This window comes from Pseudorca crassidens, chromosome 20 (assembly GCF_039906515.1).
Source record: "Pseudorca crassidens isolate mPseCra1 chromosome 20, mPseCra1.hap1, whole genome shotgun sequence".
NCBI classification, from domain to species: Eukaryota; Metazoa; Chordata; class Mammalia; order Artiodactyla; family Delphinidae; genus Pseudorca; species Pseudorca crassidens.
Genome location: NC_090315.1, coordinates 22,057,056 through 22,075,211, shown reverse-complemented (window position 1 = coordinate 22,075,211; position 18,156 = coordinate 22,057,056). Strand labels below are relative to the sequence as shown.

At 48.0% G+C, this 18,156-nt stretch overlaps 1 long non-coding RNA gene across 1 annotated transcript in view; it reads right to left on the bottom strand.

The window, feature by feature from the left end:
• Nucleotides 1-18,156, bottom strand: part of LOC137214344 (uncharacterized) — a 277,455-nt gene that overhangs the window by 257,952 nt on the left and 1,347 nt on the right. The window lies entirely within an intron of this gene.

Here is an 18,156-nt window from a genome sequence, read left to right as displayed (position 1 = left end):
GAAAAGCTGCAGGTTTTTTCCTTTAAAAAAATCAGCCATTGGCTATAAACGTGAACAGCATGCCAATATCACCCTTCCCCACATGGAGGGGGAGGGGTTGGGGGGTGCAACCTGCAAGAGTAGAGGGAATGAGGCTAACATGCAGAGAAAGAGCCTACAGAAAACAGACAAGAGTCCTGATAAATTCATTTGTGTCCCTCAATCAAGCTCTGCCTGAAAGCCATTCCAGTTATGTGAGTCAACAGATTTCATTTCATTTGCTTGTTTTAAATAGTGTGAATTGTTTTTCTGTCACTTGCAACCAAAATGAAAGTACGTTTAAATGCCTGCCCCTCCCACCTAGATGGTGAGCTCCAAGAGATGAGACAAGACACCATATCTTCTCCATCTCTGTACACCCACCACCTAGCACAGGGTTTGACATTGAGTAGATGCTTAAAGAGTGCTTGTTGGACTGGCCCCAGCAGGCTGTCGGGCGAGGCCAGGTTGTGTCGCTAAGGAGCTGGAGGCCGGCATCAGCCTCCCTCAGTGGAAGGAGCTCCCAAATATGGCTGCTGCCAGGATGAGCCCCAGTCTCTCCGCCTCAACCGGAGACCTTGCAAGACCAGCAGGTGCAGCACGTGGGATCTTCGTTGCTGCCTGTGGGATCTTCAGTTGAGGCATGTGGGCTCTTCGTTGCTCTATGTGGGATCTAGCTCCCTGACCAGGGATCAAACCTGGGGACCCCTGTACTGAAAGTGTGCAATCTTAACCACTGGACTGCCAGGGAAGTCCCTGTTTGTTTCATTTTTAAAAATAGCTATTGGCTTCCCGCTTTGCCGCCCCACCTGCTCTCCCGCGGGCTCCGCCGGCCTTCGGACTTCTCCGCGCAGCACAGCCTAGTTTGGACACCTCCCTCTAATGGCGGGAAAAGCGTTGGGGACACGACTCCGGATAGTAGCCGTGTGGAGGACAGGCTCATGGTGCTCCAGCCAGGCATCAGGCCTGTACCTCTGAGGTGGGAGAGCCAAGTTCAGGACACTGGTCCACAAGAGACCTCCCAGCTCCCCATAATATCAAACGGTGAAAATCTCCCAGAGATCTCCATCTCAACGCCAAGACCCAGCTCCACTCAATGACCAGCAAACAACAGTGCTGGACACCCTATGCCAAACAACTAGCAAGACAGGAACACAACCCCACCCATTAGCACAGAGGCTGCCTAAAATCATAATAAGGCCACAGACACCACAAAACACACCACCAGATGTGAACCTGCCCACCAGAAAGACAAGATCCAGCCTCATCTACCAGAACACAGGCAATAGTTCCCTCCACCAGGAAGCCTACACAACCCACTGAACCAACCTTAGCCATTGGGGACAGACACCAAAAACAACAGAAACTACGAACCTGCAGCCTGTGAAAAGGAGATCCCAAACAGTAAGTTAAGCAAAAGGAGAAGACAGAGAAACACACAGCAGATGAAGGAACAAGGGAAAAAACCCACCAGACTTAACAAATGAAGAGGAAATAGACAGTCTACCTGAAAAAATATTCAGAATAATGATAGTAAAGATGATCCAAAATCTTGGAAATAGAATGGAGAAAATACAAGCAACATTTAACAAGGACCTAGAAGAACTAAAGAGGAAACAAGCAATGATGAACAACACAATAAATGAAATTAAAAATACTCTAGAAGGGATCAATAGCAGAATAACTGAGGCAGAAGAACGGATAAGTGACCTGGAAGATAAAATAGTGGAAATAACTACTGCAGAGCAGAATAAAGAAAAGAATGAAGAGAGTTAAGGACAGTCTCAGAGACCTCTGGGGCAACACTAAATGCACCAACATTAGAATTATAGGTGTCCCAGAAGAAGAAGAGAAAAAGAAAGGGACTGAGAAAATATTTGAAGACATTATAGCTGAAAACTTCCCTAATATGGGAAAGGAAACAGTCAAACAAGTCCAGGAAGTGCAGAGTCCCATACAGGATAAATCCAAGGAAAAACACACTAAGACACATATTAATCAAACTATCAAAAATTAAATACAAAGAACAAATATTAAAAGCAGCAAGGGAGAAACAACAAATAACACACAAGGGAATCCCCATAAGGTTAACAGCTGATCTTTCAGCAGAAACTCTGCAAGCCAGAAGGGAGTGGCAGGACATATTTAAAGCGATGAAGGAGAAAAACCTACAACGAAGATTACACTACCCAGCAAGGATCTCATTCAGATTTGATGGAGAAAGTAAAACCTTTACAGACAAGCAAAAGCTGAGAGAGCTCAGCACCACCAAACCAGCTTTACAACAAATGTTAAAGGAACTTCTCTACACAAGAAACACAAGAGAAGGAAAAGACCTACAATAACAAACCCAAAACAATTAAGAAAATGGGAATAGGAACATACATATTGATAATTACCTTAAATGTAAATGGATTAAATGCTCCAACCAAAAGATATAGATTGGCTGAATGGATACAAAAACAAGACCCATATATATGCTGTCTACAAGAGACCCACTTCAGACCTAGGGACACATACAGACTGAAAGTGAGGGGATGGAAAAAGATATTCCATGAAAATGGAAATCAAAAGAAAGCTGGAGTAGCAATTCTCATATCAGACAAAATAGACTTTAAAGCAAAGACTATTAGAAGAGACAAAGAAGGACACTACATAATGATCAAGGGATCGATCCAAGAAGAACATATAACAATTGTAAATATTTATGCACCCAACATAGGAGCACCTCAGTACATAAGGCAAATACTAACAGCCATAAAAGGGGAAATCGACAGTAACACAACCATAGTAGGGGACTTTAACACCCCATTTTCACCAATGGACAGATCATCCCAAATGAAAATAAATAAGGAAACACAAGCTTTAAATGATACATTAAACAAGATGGACTTAATTGATATTTATAGGACATTCCATCCAAAAACAACAGAATACACATTTTTCTCAAGTGCTCATGGAACATTCTCCAGGATAGATCATAGGTCACAAATCAAGCCTTGGTATATTTAAGAAAGTTGAAATCGTATCAAGTATCTTTTCCGACCACAACGCTATGAGATTAGATATCAGTTACAGGAAAAAATCTGTAAGAAATACAAACACATGGAGGTTAAACAACACACTACTTAATAACTAAAATATCACTGAAAAAATCAAAGAGGAAATCAAAAAATACATAGAAACAAATGACAATGAAAACACAACGACCCAAAACCTATGGGATGCAGCAAAAGCAGTTCTAAGAGGGTAGTTTATAGCAATACGATCCTACCTTAAAAAAAAGAAACATCTCAAATAAACAACCTGACCTCACACCTAAAGCAATTAGAGAAAGAAGAACAAAAAAAACCCAAAGTTAGCAAAAAGAAAGAAATCATAAAGATCAGATCAGAAATAAATGAAAAAGAAATGAAGGAAACGATAGCAAAGATCAATAAAACTAAAAGCTGGTTCTTTGAGAAGATAAACAAAATTGATAAACCATTAGCCAGACTCATCAAGAAAAAAACGGAGAAGACTCAAATCAATAGAATTAGAAATGAAAAAGGAGAAGTAACAACTGACACTGCAGAAATACAAAAGATCATGAGAGATTACTACAAGCAACTTTACGCCAATAAAATGGACAACCTGGAAGAAATGGACAAACTCTTACAAAAACACAACTTTCCGAGACTGAAGCAGGAAGAAATAGAAAATATAAACAGACCAATCACAAGCACTGAATTTGAGACTGTGATTAAAAATCTTCCAACAAACAAAAGCCCAGGACCAGATGGCTTCACAGGTGAATTCTATAAAAGCTTTAGAGAAGAGCTAACACCTATCCTTCTCAAACTCTTCCAAAATATAGCAGAGGGAGGAACACTTCCAAATTCATTCTATGAGGCCACCATCACTCTGATATCAAAACCAGACAAAGATATCACAAAGAAAGAAAACTACAGGCCAATATCACTGATGAACATAGATGCAAAAATCCTCAACAAAATACTAGCAAACGGAATCCAACAGCACATTAAAAGAATCACACACTATGATCAAGTGGAGTTTATCCCAGGAATGCAAGGATTCTTCAATATATGCAAATCAATCAACGTGACACATCATATTAACAAACTGAAGGAGAAAAACCATATGATCATCTCAATAGATGCAGAGAAAGCTTTCAAGAAAATTCAACACCCATTTATGATAAAAACCCTCCAGAAAAGAAAGAGGGAACTTTCCTCAACATAATAAAGGCCATATATGACAAACCCATAGCCAACATCATCCTCAATGTGAAAAACTGAAACCATTTCCACTAAGACCAGGAACAAGACAAGGTTGCCCACTCTCACCACTATTATTCAATACAGTTTTGGAAGTTTCAGCCACAGCAATCAGAGAAGAAAAAGAAATAAAGGGAATCCAAATTGGAAAAGAAGAAGTAAAGCTGTCCCTGTTTGCAGATAACATGATACTATACATAGAGAATCCTAAAGATGCTACCAGAAAACTAGTAGAGCTAATCAATGAATTTAGTAAAGTAGCAGGATACAAAATTAATGCACAGAAATCTCTGGCATTCCTATACACTAATGATGAAAAATCTGAAAGGGAAATTAAGAAAATACTCTCATTTACCATTGCAACAAAAAGAATAAAATATCTAGGAATAATCCTACCTAAGGAGACAAAAGACCTGTATGCAGAAAATTATAAGACACCGATGAAAGAAATTAAAAATGATACAAATAGATGGAGAGATATACCATGTTTCTGGTTTGGAAGAAGCAACATTGTGAAAATGACTCTACCACCCAAAGCAATCTACAGATTCAATGCAATCTCTATCAAACTACCACTGGCATTTTTCAAAGAACTGGAACAAAAGATTTCACAATTTGTATGGAAACACAAAAGACCCCGAATAGCCAAAGCAATCTTGAGAAAGAAAAATGGAGCTGGAGGAATCAGGCTCCCTGACTTCAGACAATACTACAAAGCTTCAGTAATCAAGACAGTATTGTACTGGCAAAAAAACAGAAATACAGATCAATGGAACAGGATAGAAAGCCCAGAGATAAACCCACGCACATATAGTCAACTTATCTTTGATAAAGGAGGTAAGAATATACAATGGGGAAAAGACAGCCTCTTCAATAAGTGGTGCTGGGAAAACTGGAGAGCTACATGTAAAAGAATGAAATTAGAACACTCCCTAACACCACACACAAAAATAAACTCAAAATGGATTAAAGGCCTAAATGTAAGGCCAGACACTATATAATTCTTAGAGGAAAACATACACAGAATACTCTATGACATAAATCACAGCAAGATCCTTTTTGACCCACCTCCTAGAGAAATGGAAATAAAAACAAAAAATAAACAAATGGGACCTAATAAAACTTAAAAGCTTTTGCACAGCAAAGGAAACCATAAACAAGACCAAAAGACAATCCTCAGAATGGGAGAAAATATTTGCAAATGAAGCAACCGACAAAGGATTAATCTCCAAAATTTACAAGCAGCTCATGCAGCTCAATAACAAAAAAACAAACAATCCAATCCAAAAATGGGCAGAAGACCTAAATAGACATTTCTCCAAAGAAGATATACAGATTGCCAACAAACACATGAAAGAATGCTCAACATCATTAATCATTAGAGAAATACAAATCAAAACTACAATGAGATATCATCTCACACCGGTCAGAATGGCCATCATCAAAAAATCTACAAACAATAAATGCTGGAGAGGGTGTGGAGAAAAGGGAATCCTCTTGCACTGTTGGTGGGAATGTAAATTGATACAGCCACTATGGAGAACAGTATGGAGGTTCCTTAAAAAACTACAAATAGTACTACCATACGACCCAGCAATCCCACTACTGGGCATATACTATGAAGAAACCATAATTCAAAAAGAGTCATGTACAAAAATGTTCTTTGCAGCTCTCTTTACAATAGTCAGGACATGGAAGCAACCTAAGTGTCCATCAACAGATGAATAGATAAAGAAGATGTGGCACATATATACAATGAAATATTACTCAGCCATAAAAAGGAACAAAACTGAGTGATTTGTAGTGAGGTGGATGGACCCAGAGACTGTCATACAGAGTGAAGTATGTCAGAAAGAGAAAAACAAATCCCGTATGCTAACACATATATATGGAATCTAAATTAAAAAAAAAATGGTCATGAAGAACCTAGGGGCAAGACGAGAATAAAGATGCAAACCTACTAGAGAATGGACATGAGGACACGGGGAGGGGGAAGGGTAAGCTGGGACAAAGTGAGAGAGTGGCATGGACATATATACACTACCAAATGTAAAATAGATAGCTAATGGGAAGTAGCCGCATAGCACAGGGAGATCAGCTCGGTGCTTTGTGACCACCTAGAGGGCTGGGATAGGGATGGTGGGAGGGAGGGAGATGCAAGAGGGAAGAGATATGGGGACATATGTATATGTATAGCTGATTCAGTTTGTTATAAAGCAGAAACTAACACACCATTGTAAAGCAATTATACTCCAAGAAAGATGTTAAAAAAAAAAAGAGTGCTTGTTAAATGAATGAGTAAATATTATTAATGATGATGAAATTTTTGTCACTGTCCTCTGCAAACTCCTAGAATTTGTAGAACATGTTCATCTATTTCATTGCACCTGAACATACAGCATCTTCCCCAGCCCCCACAATGTCTCTGGGACTCAGGTGGGGCAGCTGGCCTGGCGCCCTTTCTACAAGAATGAGGGCTGAGGAAATTACCCAGTCTTCTTTCCTCAGGGACTGTCATTTTTTGTGTGCTGATTAAGATGTCTTGGAGAGGCCCGTTCACGTTACTAGAGAGCCACCTTTTGGACAGGTGGTGTCCTTGCCTCCTCAGAGGGTATCCCCTCTCCAGGGTCTCCCTGCAGAGCTAGTGAGGCACACAGGCACCCACTGATGTGGGGCTCCTGCAAAGCAAGGCAGGCAAAGCATCGGACATGTTTTAAGAGTGAGATGGAAGTTGTTAGCTCCCATTTTAATTTAACAAGCCCAATTTTATAAATAAGAGTAAATTTTCCCAGGCTATTATTTCTAATTATGCATTTACATCAATTCACATTATGCGGTTGATGAAATGTTAATACCAAAGGCAATTTTCTGCTGACGGGTGGCATGGAGAAGAGCTTTCTTCCCATTACAAGTCAATATTTTTGGAAATAATTACCAAGTTGCTCACCAACGTCTGCACTGACTAACCCAGTAGCTGCGTCTACACAGCCCCCAACTGGAGATACTAAGAGGGGAAATCCCCCAACGGAGAAAGAAGGAGGAGACCAAGGACAGGAGGAGCTGAGCCAGGGACCCTGGACAGCTCCAATTGCTGGCCTCTGCTGGCAGAACAGGCTTCCCTCAGCTCTACCCAGTACCAGAGCTGTGCACTTGGCTTATGTTACTAAATCGCTCCAGAACTCAGACTTTTCATCTGCATAATGGGAATGATAATAGTAACTCTCCCATACGGTGTTAACGCATTCATGCCTTCATTCATTTATTTGTTCAGGAAGAATTTATTGCAGATCTACTCTCTGTTGGTACTCAGTAAATGGTAAGAATGATTATGAGGAAAAGAAGGAAACACACTGGACTTCCTGACAGACCAGGCTGGTGGGTGCCTCTCAGTCCTAAGTGACAACACATCTCAGGACTGACGGAGCCTTGCAGGAAAGAGCCAGAGGCCCACCCTTCAGCACAAAGACCCAGCAACTTCACAGAGCTTCTTTCACAATAGAGGCAAATGCTAGGTGCGGGAGACCTCAGCATGGTCCAGGGATGCCCAGGCCAGTTACTGAGACAGAGATGACCACCACGTTCGCAGCAGACCAGGCTTGTGGAGGGAAGTCATGAGCCTCAGGTGGACATCATGAGGATCCTTTGTGACATCTACATGGAAGCCCACAAAGACAAAGGACCACCTCCATCTGAGCCAGAGAAGAGGGCCTGGGACCAAGTTGGGCAGACTCCAACTCAGCAGCTTGACAAAGATGAGCAGCCAACAAGGAGACTGAGGGGGTGTGGCCAGAGCAGTGGGAGGGAAGCCAAGAGACAGTGTTGCAGAAGCCAAGGGAGCAAGTGCTTCAGGGAGAAGAGCATGCCCAACCATGTTGAATGTGCTAGAAGGTCCAGATTAGGACTAAACAGTGTCCCTTACATTGGAGAATCTTGAGGCACTGAGGTATCTCTTTGGGAGCCATTGCAATGAAGGGGTGAGGCCATGCTGAGAAGGACTGGGCAGCAAGGACACAGACACAGAGCTGCCCCAAGGAAGGGAAGAGAGAGGTGGATGGTGGCCTCTGTGGGCCTCTGCAGGAAGGCCTAGGAACAAGACATACCATCTGCCCTCCCTAGCCTGAGACCTTCCATCCCAGGAGCGGGGGGACAAAGCGGGCAGCGCAGGACCTATAGGCCAAGTTCCTCCTTCCTGTGTGTGAACCCAGCTTCCTCATCTGTAGAAGGGACAGGAATTCTAGACACAGGGTTGCTGGGAGGGTGAAACAAGGGAACAGAGCCTGACTGGCACCAGCTGCACTTCCCACCCCTCCAAGGTCACTGCTTCCCTGCAGCCAGCACCTCCCCAGACAGTCTTTGGGCTCAAACACTCTGGCGCCAGCACAGGTAAGAGACCTAAGCAACTGAAAAAAGAAAAAAGCCCGATTCAAGAATAACATTCTCACCTGAACTTGAAATGGAGAGAAAATTCAGGTGAGTCTGAAAAATCCACAAGTGCCGTACCTCATAGATACCTCCGGTCTCACAAGCGTCCCCACAGCTGGCACAAGGGTGTCAGTGTCAGTCCTGCGTCAGTGTCTCCACAGTTCCAGTGGGAGGGTGAGGGCCACATCAAAAGTGTCTTGCCTCTGGGGCTTCGGCTGGGACTGCTGACGAGGCATACTGGACCCTGGGGTCAAATTTAGCCTGAAGACCCCGTAGGGTTTATTTTTGTTGTGAAATCAACTTTTAAAAATTAGATTTTTCATAAAAACCTGGATTTCTAGCTTCATCTAAAACACTAGAACATCAGGCCTCTCAGGGTCTGCACTGAGCAGTGCCCCCCACCAAGGTGGGGTGTGACAGCGAGGGCTGCCCTGTCCTGGGTACTCCCCAGCACCTCTGGGACCAGCTGCCTCACCCCTTCCTCGTCTGCCTGGCCCCGCAGGCCGGAGAATCCACATGCTGAGCTTCGGGCCTCCAAGAGAGGCCTGGGACTCAGCATGAGGGATGAGGGAGTATCCATGCTCTGCAGGCAGGTGGGCCCTCTTCTGGCCACCCCAAGCCTGTCCAGAGTCCCCATCCACTCCCTTAACCAGAGCCGCCAGGCACAAGATGGAACGGCCCAGAGGAAGGAGGAGGAAGAGAAGCTGGCTCAGATTTGCAGTCCTTGGAGAGAGGAGAACCATTAAAAGGAGAAGAGGAAGGAAGAAAGGAGTGAGCTAGAGTCAAGGGAGGGAGAGAAAGAGGAGGAAGTGAGGGAGGGGGAGGGGAGGCAGGACAAGGAGAGCAGAGTCTCCTGCTTCCTGTTCGCCAGCCCCCTGGCCACAACTTGCCTCCCTGCCTATGTGTGTACCACACACATGCTCCACTTGCACACACACTGTGCACACAGTGTCTGGGCATAGGCACACCATTTACACACACCCATGCTGTCTGCTCACACCAGCAGTCACTCATCCAGGCAAACACTGCCCGTGCGCACAGAGGGCAGTCTGTGCACAAGTGCCCCATCCACACACACAGACACACACACATCCTCCCTGCACATAAACACACCCAGCACGTGCCTACCACCCCTGTCCTGAGGGCGCAGCCTGGGACTCCAGTCTGTGGAAGAAGGGTTGGGGTAGGAGGTCAGGCCCATCGGAGACTTGTGGAGACAGAGGCTGCAGGATGTAAGAGGACGCTCACAAGCGATAGGGCCTGGCCATGCTGAAGGCGGACGTGGGGTGGGCTGCCGCCCCAGTCTGAAAGCCAGGCCCAGGACTGCAGGCAGGTGTGGGGAGAGCCATGTTCCTTCGTCACCCCACCCCGGGTTACTCCAGGTGCACGCTGCCATTCTTTCTTACCACGGAGCACTGCCAGCTCCTCAACCAGAGCCCCAGACATTTCACAGCTATACCAGCCCCTCAACCTGGCCACCCTGGTCTCCCTCCACCACCCTCAGCCGGGTGGGCTCTGGAAGCCCTCCTACCTCAGAGAAGGCCCACAGTGGATGCTGCTGCGCTCCCGTGGGGCCAGACCTCCCCGTCCCCGCACCAGGGAGCTCCACACGTACTCAGAGTCCCTGCGCCTGCTCCTCTGTGTCTAGGCTTGATTTTCCCCCACTGGGCCATGCACACAGCAGGTGCTCACTAAACGCTTGCCAGGCTGAGCTGAATCTCTAAATACCACCTCTCTAAATGCCACGGCACAAGATCAAAACCTGACAAAAATTCTTGCACCCATACTCCACCCTGGAATGAGTAGGACTGGAGAGGGCAGGGCCAAGCCAGAGAGAGGAGGAGAGGGGCACAGGCTAGTGAGGGTCGGGGCCTGGGGTCTCCCCAACTCAGACCTCTTCCCAAACCAAGAATCTCATTCAACAGTTTTGTTCTGGTTTTTTTGGAAAGAGAAAAATGACATTTTGAAACATGACTGTGAAAATTAATTTAGGTCTGAAGCATCAAAGACATTTTGTAAACAAAACCAGGGCATTTTGTGGCTGGCCACTGCCTGAGTTTAACCCCCCAGGTGCCTTGGCCCAGCCATGAGTCCCCACAGGGAGAAGCAGCCACACCCATCCGAAACCGCTCTCCTGGGGAAAGTGTGGCCTGACTCCAGAGCCCAGGGGGACAGAAAAGTAATCACACACGTTCGAAGCCTTGGCAGCCCCTGGCTCCCCAGGCAGGGTGTCCTTTTGTCAACTTCGGACAGGGACACAAATCTACCTACCATCACTCTGGATTGGCCTTGATTGGATCAAAATCCCATTGGAAAACAGGGGTGGGGAGACAATAAAACCTCCAGAATTGATATTAAACCACTGACATTTCACAAACTGAGCAGCACACTGGCAGCTGCCAGTCTAACGGCAGGAGGAACTCTAAAGGGGCAAGTCAGGCATGAAGGTCACCGCTGTGCTGTGGAGCCTCTCCCAGGCCCAGGCGTTAGCACCGAGGGGGCAAAGGGCTTAGATGGCCAGGGTGGGAGCCCCTGCGTGACAGATCTGTCCCTTCTGCACCCTGTCTGTGCGCTTCCCCAGGTGCACTCAGGCAGGGGACGTGAGCTGACCTCCAGAGTCTCCCAGACCAGACGCTCTGAGGCTCTGAAACCAAAGATGATGTTGAACTCAGAACTTGTGCCCATTCCCTACTGTACCTACTGTAGCCCCAAAGTGGGGAGGGGCCACCATCTAGTATGAAACCGGGAAAGGTCCTTCAAAAACAGCCTGGCTCTGAAATTCTCCGCGAGCCGTGCAACTGCCCGAGCTTCCTGCCACATGCCAGGCAAAGTGTCCAGGCAGGTACAGACAAGCGTTCTTTTTCTGCAGATAACTCCACTTGGGCAGGAGCAGGGAGGCAGGCTGAAATATGGTGCCACCAGGACCCTGGCACCGGTCCCTGCCGCTACAGTGAGCCCTCCGGTTCACTCCCAGGCTCTGCCAATCCCAGGCACAGACCTTCGTGTGCTGGCCTTGAGGGGAAGCAAGAAGAGGAAGCTCTGTCCAGAGGTCAGGGAGCCCAGGAATTCACTCCAAAGATGGCATATCCCCTGCTCCCTCTCAGTGCCCCCATGCTGTTGGCAGACGTCACCGATCCATGACAGCACGCTTCCCTGCAGAACCCGGCTGTGCACCCCTGCTCTCCTCAACCAGAGCCCCAGCAGGCACCACCACCTCACAGGAGTCAGCCTGTGAGATGAGAGCAGGTCTAGGCCTTCCTGAGAAGAGAGCTTAACCCAGGCACGATGGACAAAACGCAAGGGCAGCCAAGGGGAAGGAAGAGACCATGAAGAAGGCTTACTGGAGGAAGAGGGTCTGGCTGGCTGGAATCAGCCAGAAGAGTGGGGTGGACAGGCAGGTGAGCAAGCCTGAACTGCTTTGGCAGGACCACAGGGGGCTGTGAAACGGGACTCGAGTCAGCATCCTGAGCTCAGCCTTGGGGCTTCTAGGTGGGGCCAGAAGTGAGCCTTCCCCCAGACCTGCAGGGGCTGCCTCAGCCCAGGATGGTCTCAGTGACGGAGAGCTCTGCTGCTTCCCCTCGCCCTTCAGAGCCAGTCACGACACCAAGTCCAGCACCACTTCAGCCCACCCTGCAGGGAGGGAGAGGGAGCCGCCAAGCACCCGGGAGCCTCCTGTGGGCCACAGTGCCTCTCATTGGCCCCAAGGCCCCCATAGGATGCTCTGGGCTGAAACTTCTAGGTGGTGGCTCAGAAGGATGTGGAAGGAAAGATGCCAACACCTTAGGGACCTGGAAATGAAGCCATCTGTAAGCCCAACTGGCATTTCCTGAGTGGCTCCTGAGACCCAGAAATGCAGAGGATACCGGACCATAGTCATCAGCATAAATCCCCCACCATGACAATTCACAAAGCTGCTTCCCAGACTTCAGCTCATCACTTCCCACAGCAGCCCCAGGAGGCAGGGATCCTGGTGACCTCTGACAGGGGGAGCTGAGGCTCAGCTCAGCATGGCAGAGAAACAGCCAAGATTCCCAGCTTTGACCATCCCAGCACTGCCTCCATAGCACTGTGCCCCAGGCCTCTGGGCTCTGTGCCTGTCTTGGTTCCCTGACTACATGACGCCGAGTCTTCAGAAGGCTGACTGGTCAAAGGTACTGGGAGGTCACCAGAGGGGTCACCTCTGGCCCCCAACAGCATCTCCAGTGGAACCATCAAACAACAGCTCGCCAAGAGGGAGATTCTCATGGGTCTAGAGAAAGCATTGGAGCCAGAGACCTGGCCGGCCCCTGGTCATTATTAGCCAGCTCCATGTTTTCTAATCACCATCCTCACCATGAAGGTGAAGAACACTCATGGGGAAATGAGAGTTTTATCTCAAGCAGATCGATCCACTCAGATCCATCTGCCCCAGCCTCTTAATTCTCCATAATGTCAAAGCAACTTTGGGTTAAGTATACAGTCTGTCCTGTACTAAATTAAACTAATAGATCCAGTGGGAAATAAAACCCCAAGTGTATTGCGAATATTAAAAACACACAACTCTCCATGGGTCTGTAAGATTTACTCTGGCAAATAATTATGTACATAACACACACAAAGGCTATAATAAAATCCATTAGAGAACACTCAGCTCTACTTGTCACCTCCCCCAATAACACCATCCCTCCCAAGTGCCCAGGCTCAAGGAGAGCCAGTCAAGACCCTGAAATCCCCCATCCAACATTGTCACAACACCAAAGTCAGATAGGCATGCACTTTAAAATGTGAACTGTTGCTGTTAGTACTACATCCCAGGTGCTGAGTGATCTGCTGTAAACACTTTATCTTAAAATCAATCCTTCTATTCACCCTCTGCAGTCAGCACGGCTGGTATACCCTTTTTACAGATGGGAAAACTGAGGTTCCAAGAGGGCCAAGGCAAGACCAGGATCTGAACCAAAGCCCATCTGACTCCATAGCCCTGGACACCACCTTGCTCTGCTTTGTTTTGTTTTGCATTTGTCTTAATTTTCCATTGAGCAATGGATAGCCCAGGCCATGAGGATGATGCTCATCAGAGATGGTATCTAGAGGCCCTGGAGCCTGCCCACATACTACTATTCCTGCCAACCCTGGCCTAGCACCATGGGCATTTCCATGGAAGGTGGGGGAGGGAGAGCAGATAGGGCAGAAATTAGAACCCATATTGCAGTTGGAGAACCTGAGGCTTGAGGGCTTTCCCAACCAAGCCCAGAGGTCCAAAGACCTCAGCAGGTCAAGGACCCAGGAAGGGTAGGGTGAGGCACTCTGCTGGGGACTCGGGCACCATGTGGTTCACCTGAAACCTTCATACCTTTTTTGGGCCAGGTGTGCTGCTCTTTTGTCAGAGCCAACTCTCAAGTGCAAAGGGAGTGGAGAGAAGAGAACAGTGACAGGTGAGGACTCATCAAAGGCCCCTCCTTGGAGCTGTGTCCAAACAAGGAGCGGTCTGTGGCAACTGCCTTGCACCTGCTCCCAGCTTCCAGACCTTGTCCATCTTTGAGACCTCCAGTTTCCCTGCTCCCACCCCTACCTCATGCTGCCATCAGGGTCAGATTTCCTCCTTGTCACCTCCAAGCCCAAAGCCTTAGCCTGTCCTGTCCCTCAACTCCACCCGATGATGCTGTCACTGGACTCTTCTCTTTGTCCCCAGACCTGCCACCTCCCATCCTTGCACCGGCAGCTACTTTGGGATGCTGACGCACCCAAACCCCGCGCCCACACTCAGTCAAAATCCTGCCCTGCGCTCAGGGCTGAGGAGTTCAGGATGTCTTCCCAGGTGGGATCCACCTGCCACCTCCCTGAAGGTCCCCTGCCAGGGCTGGGGTCACTCTGGACTGGATTTATATTCCCACTGGGCTCTGAGCCCCACTCTTCTAGGCCCAGAAATCCTTACTGTGGCTACAAGGCCCCGCATGCCCTCACCTGCCTGCCCCGCCTCCTAGCCCCACCTGAGCCCCTCATTCACCACGCTCTGCTGCCTCATACCCTCCAACCCCCTTTACCCTACCCTTGGCCTCGGCATTTGCCATGCCTTCTGCCTACAGCACCCTTCCTCTCCCAGGTCTTTGCCTGGCTGACACTTCATATCTTCCCTGACCACCAGGACTCCCACTGTGTGTGTCTGCGTGTGAGAGCATGTTCGTGTGCGGGCTGTGGGCTGCACGTTACACATCACTCGCTGAGAGGATAAGGCTTAGTTTTTGTTTCCTCCTTGCGGGTGTGTCTCTGCCCCCTTCTGGGCTGAAATGCAGGCAGGATGAAATGTAGGCAGGATGCTGTGGGCTCCCCAGCACCGGGCACACAGTTAAATTGGTGCCCACAGATATGCATTGGCTAAATGAATAAGGAGGTTCTCAGGACACGTTGGCTAAATAAATGTTTGAGGTGAAACAGGCTCTGCCTGGAGTTTCTCTCCCTTATTCCATCTCTCCAGACAATCTCCAAGTCCCAGCAATGCCGTCTCTGACAAGCAAACAAATAGCCCCAGGCTCAGGGAACCCAGCGTGGTGACACTGACACAGCATCCATGGGCCAGACCCTGGGGCCTGATAGCTATGGGTCCCCAACTGCTGCCAACCCAGAACAAGCTGACTGCAAGCCAGGCCCACTTTGCGGTGTGCACACAGGCAGGGGCGGGCTCACCTCCCTGGCGGCCATGAGGCCTGTGAGAGCAGAGGGCCCTCTCTTGCCTCTGTGCCATTCAGGGGCTGACGCCCCACTGTCTTTCTCCTGGAAGTCAGGGCAAAAGAGGGCAACAGGAACCCGAACTGTGAGCTTCCCCACTTGCCCTCCCCGCCTCGGAGGCACTCCATCATCAGCTCCCTCTCATCATCCAGGACAGAGACCACCAGGGCACAGAGAGGGCCACGCCACTGCCACCCCCACCACCCCTCAGCTGCAGCAGCTGACCTGAGGCGTGCCCTTGGAGGGGAGTCTCCTGGGGCTAGACTTCAGGCCTTTATCCCCTGACACTAATGGCAAGTGAATGACTAAACTGGCCAAAAATAAAAGTCCCCATAAATCTGATCTTTTCCTTTAAGCTGTAGGGTACACAGAATGTGGCCGGGATTACTGATGGAAAAGTTTATGGATGGACTGAATCTTAAAATCAAAATACATTATGCAAAATCAATGTTGCTGTACGTGGTATGGGGAGGACAGGAAAGGTCAGCCGAGAGAAGACTATCGAAACCAAAACTCCAAGAGGGCCTGAACATTAAAATAAATTTTGAAAGTGAGTTCCAGGAAAACCATTTACTCAGGGCTGTAATTTAAGGGTGCTTTCATGAGAGGCTGGGCAGTATTTCTAACTAGCACTTTTGAAGCATCTTTGAGAGTCCGGTGAATTCATCCACAAAATGGTATTGACAAACACTGCATACCTCAACTCACAGCCCCATCAGAACAGCGTGTGCTGACGGTGGGCGTGAGTTAGAGAGCTGAGGATGGGCACAAGCAAGCCCCCAGGCACTGCCAGACCGTGGGTCAGGTGGGTTGAGTGATTATTGATCACATTACAGGAGGGCTCACCTCCAAGTCCCTATACACAGCGGTTCTGAAGGCATTTCAGAGCCTGTGGATGGAGAGAGGGAGGGAAAAACCTTGTAGCCCAAAGGATGGTTGTCACTACCTACTGATGAGCACTCAGGACTGGGGATGCAACGGTTCTGAAATGCTCTCTCACAAATCCATCTGTGGGAAACCAGCTTCATTTCACATGGCCAATATTCCCTCTAAACAGGGCATCTTTGTGGAAACGCAAGGGACACTGGCAGTTGGTAGGGTTGAGCAGCTGTGTCCCCAGAGAGTAGTTTTCCTTAGGAGAAGCAACACACATACTCCATCACAGATGCCTTCCTTAGAGCTTCCAACTGAGACCACATCCCACCCTGACTCAGTGAGAAGGAACTGGCTTCCTTGCAGGAGCGGGGGCCAGCCAGGCATCGGCAAGGACTGGTGGGGGCTGCTGCCTGGTTTCAGCTCACTGATCCTCCAAATGGCCAAAGGGCTATAGGTGAAAGAGACAGAAGTCCCTGCCCTGCCCATCAGGAAAGCAGGAGCAAAGCACTGCTTCTTGACACTTCCTAACAGTGCTCCTGGTTCCTACATTCACGGAGCCCTACGTGTGGGTCAGCCTCAGCTGGGAGTTAAAGACACAGGGAAGAAAGATGCAGCCGTGGCCTCACAGTCTACGAGACAGGACAGAAGAGCAAACAGACCCTTTCGATACAGAGCTGCTGTGCACCACTGAAAAGCAGGGAAGAAGATGCACAACTAGCTCAGACCTCACCAGGCTGCCATCAGTCAAGGCGGAGGGGCCTTACCTTCTATACCAACTCCAGGTACAAGGACCACAGTCTCACCTGGGGTAGGGGTGTTTGGGTTAAGAATTAGGACCCCAGAGTAAGACAGACTTGGGTTGAAGCCTTACTTAGCTGTGTGACTTTGGGCTAATTCCTCAAGCTCTCTGAGCTCAGCCACCACATCTCTAAGATGGGTGAAATCACAGTGTCTACCCACTGTTATAGGGTTTAAATGAGCTCATTCATTCACTCCACAACTATGTATTGAGTGCCTACTGTATGCCAGACCCTATTCCAGGTGCTGGAGATACATCAGGGAACAAAACAATCAAAGAGCCCCACCTGAGTAGAATCTACAGCCCACAAACAAGAAACACCATAAATAAGGATATTGGGTCGTATGTTGGAAGGAAGTTAGCGCTAAGGAAAGGAGAAAAAGAAGAGCAAAGAGGGATTGGGAGTGCTGGAGGTGGGGGGTGGAAGAGTGCAAATTGCAATATTAAAATGGTGGTCCCAGCAGGCCTTATTGAGAGGTGACTTCTTAACAAAAATCAGAAGAACGTGACAGAGTTAGTGAACCAGGTATCAGAGGAAGGATCATCCCAGTCAGACGAAACACCTGGTACAAAGGCCCTGGGGGTGGGAATACACCATGTGAGTGGTATTGTAGGAAGGAGGCCAGTGTGGCTAGAGGAGTGTGATCAGGAAAAAGACAGAAAACATGAGATGAGGACAGAGGAGGTGGAGGTGGAAGGCAGATGGTTTGACCTTATCAACCACTGCACGGTCACTGATGTTTGTCCTGAATGAAAAGGGAGCCGCTGCAGGGTTTTGAGCAGAGGAAGAATAATCTGAATTCTGTTTGAGAAGGATTGCTCAGTTGTCATGTTGACAACTAATGCATGGAAAGCGCCTGGTACATGAAGAGTATGTAAAAAAGTATAGCTATCATTCTTATTAATAATAACACCAACTCATGCAGTGGGAAAGAAACACCTTACCCCACAAGGTGGTACAGGTTTACAAGATTCACAAACCTTAAAGTAAGCGAGGTATAACTCCCTCTAGCTGCAGGAATTCTCCCCATGCGCACCCCTGATCACTGGCCATCCAGC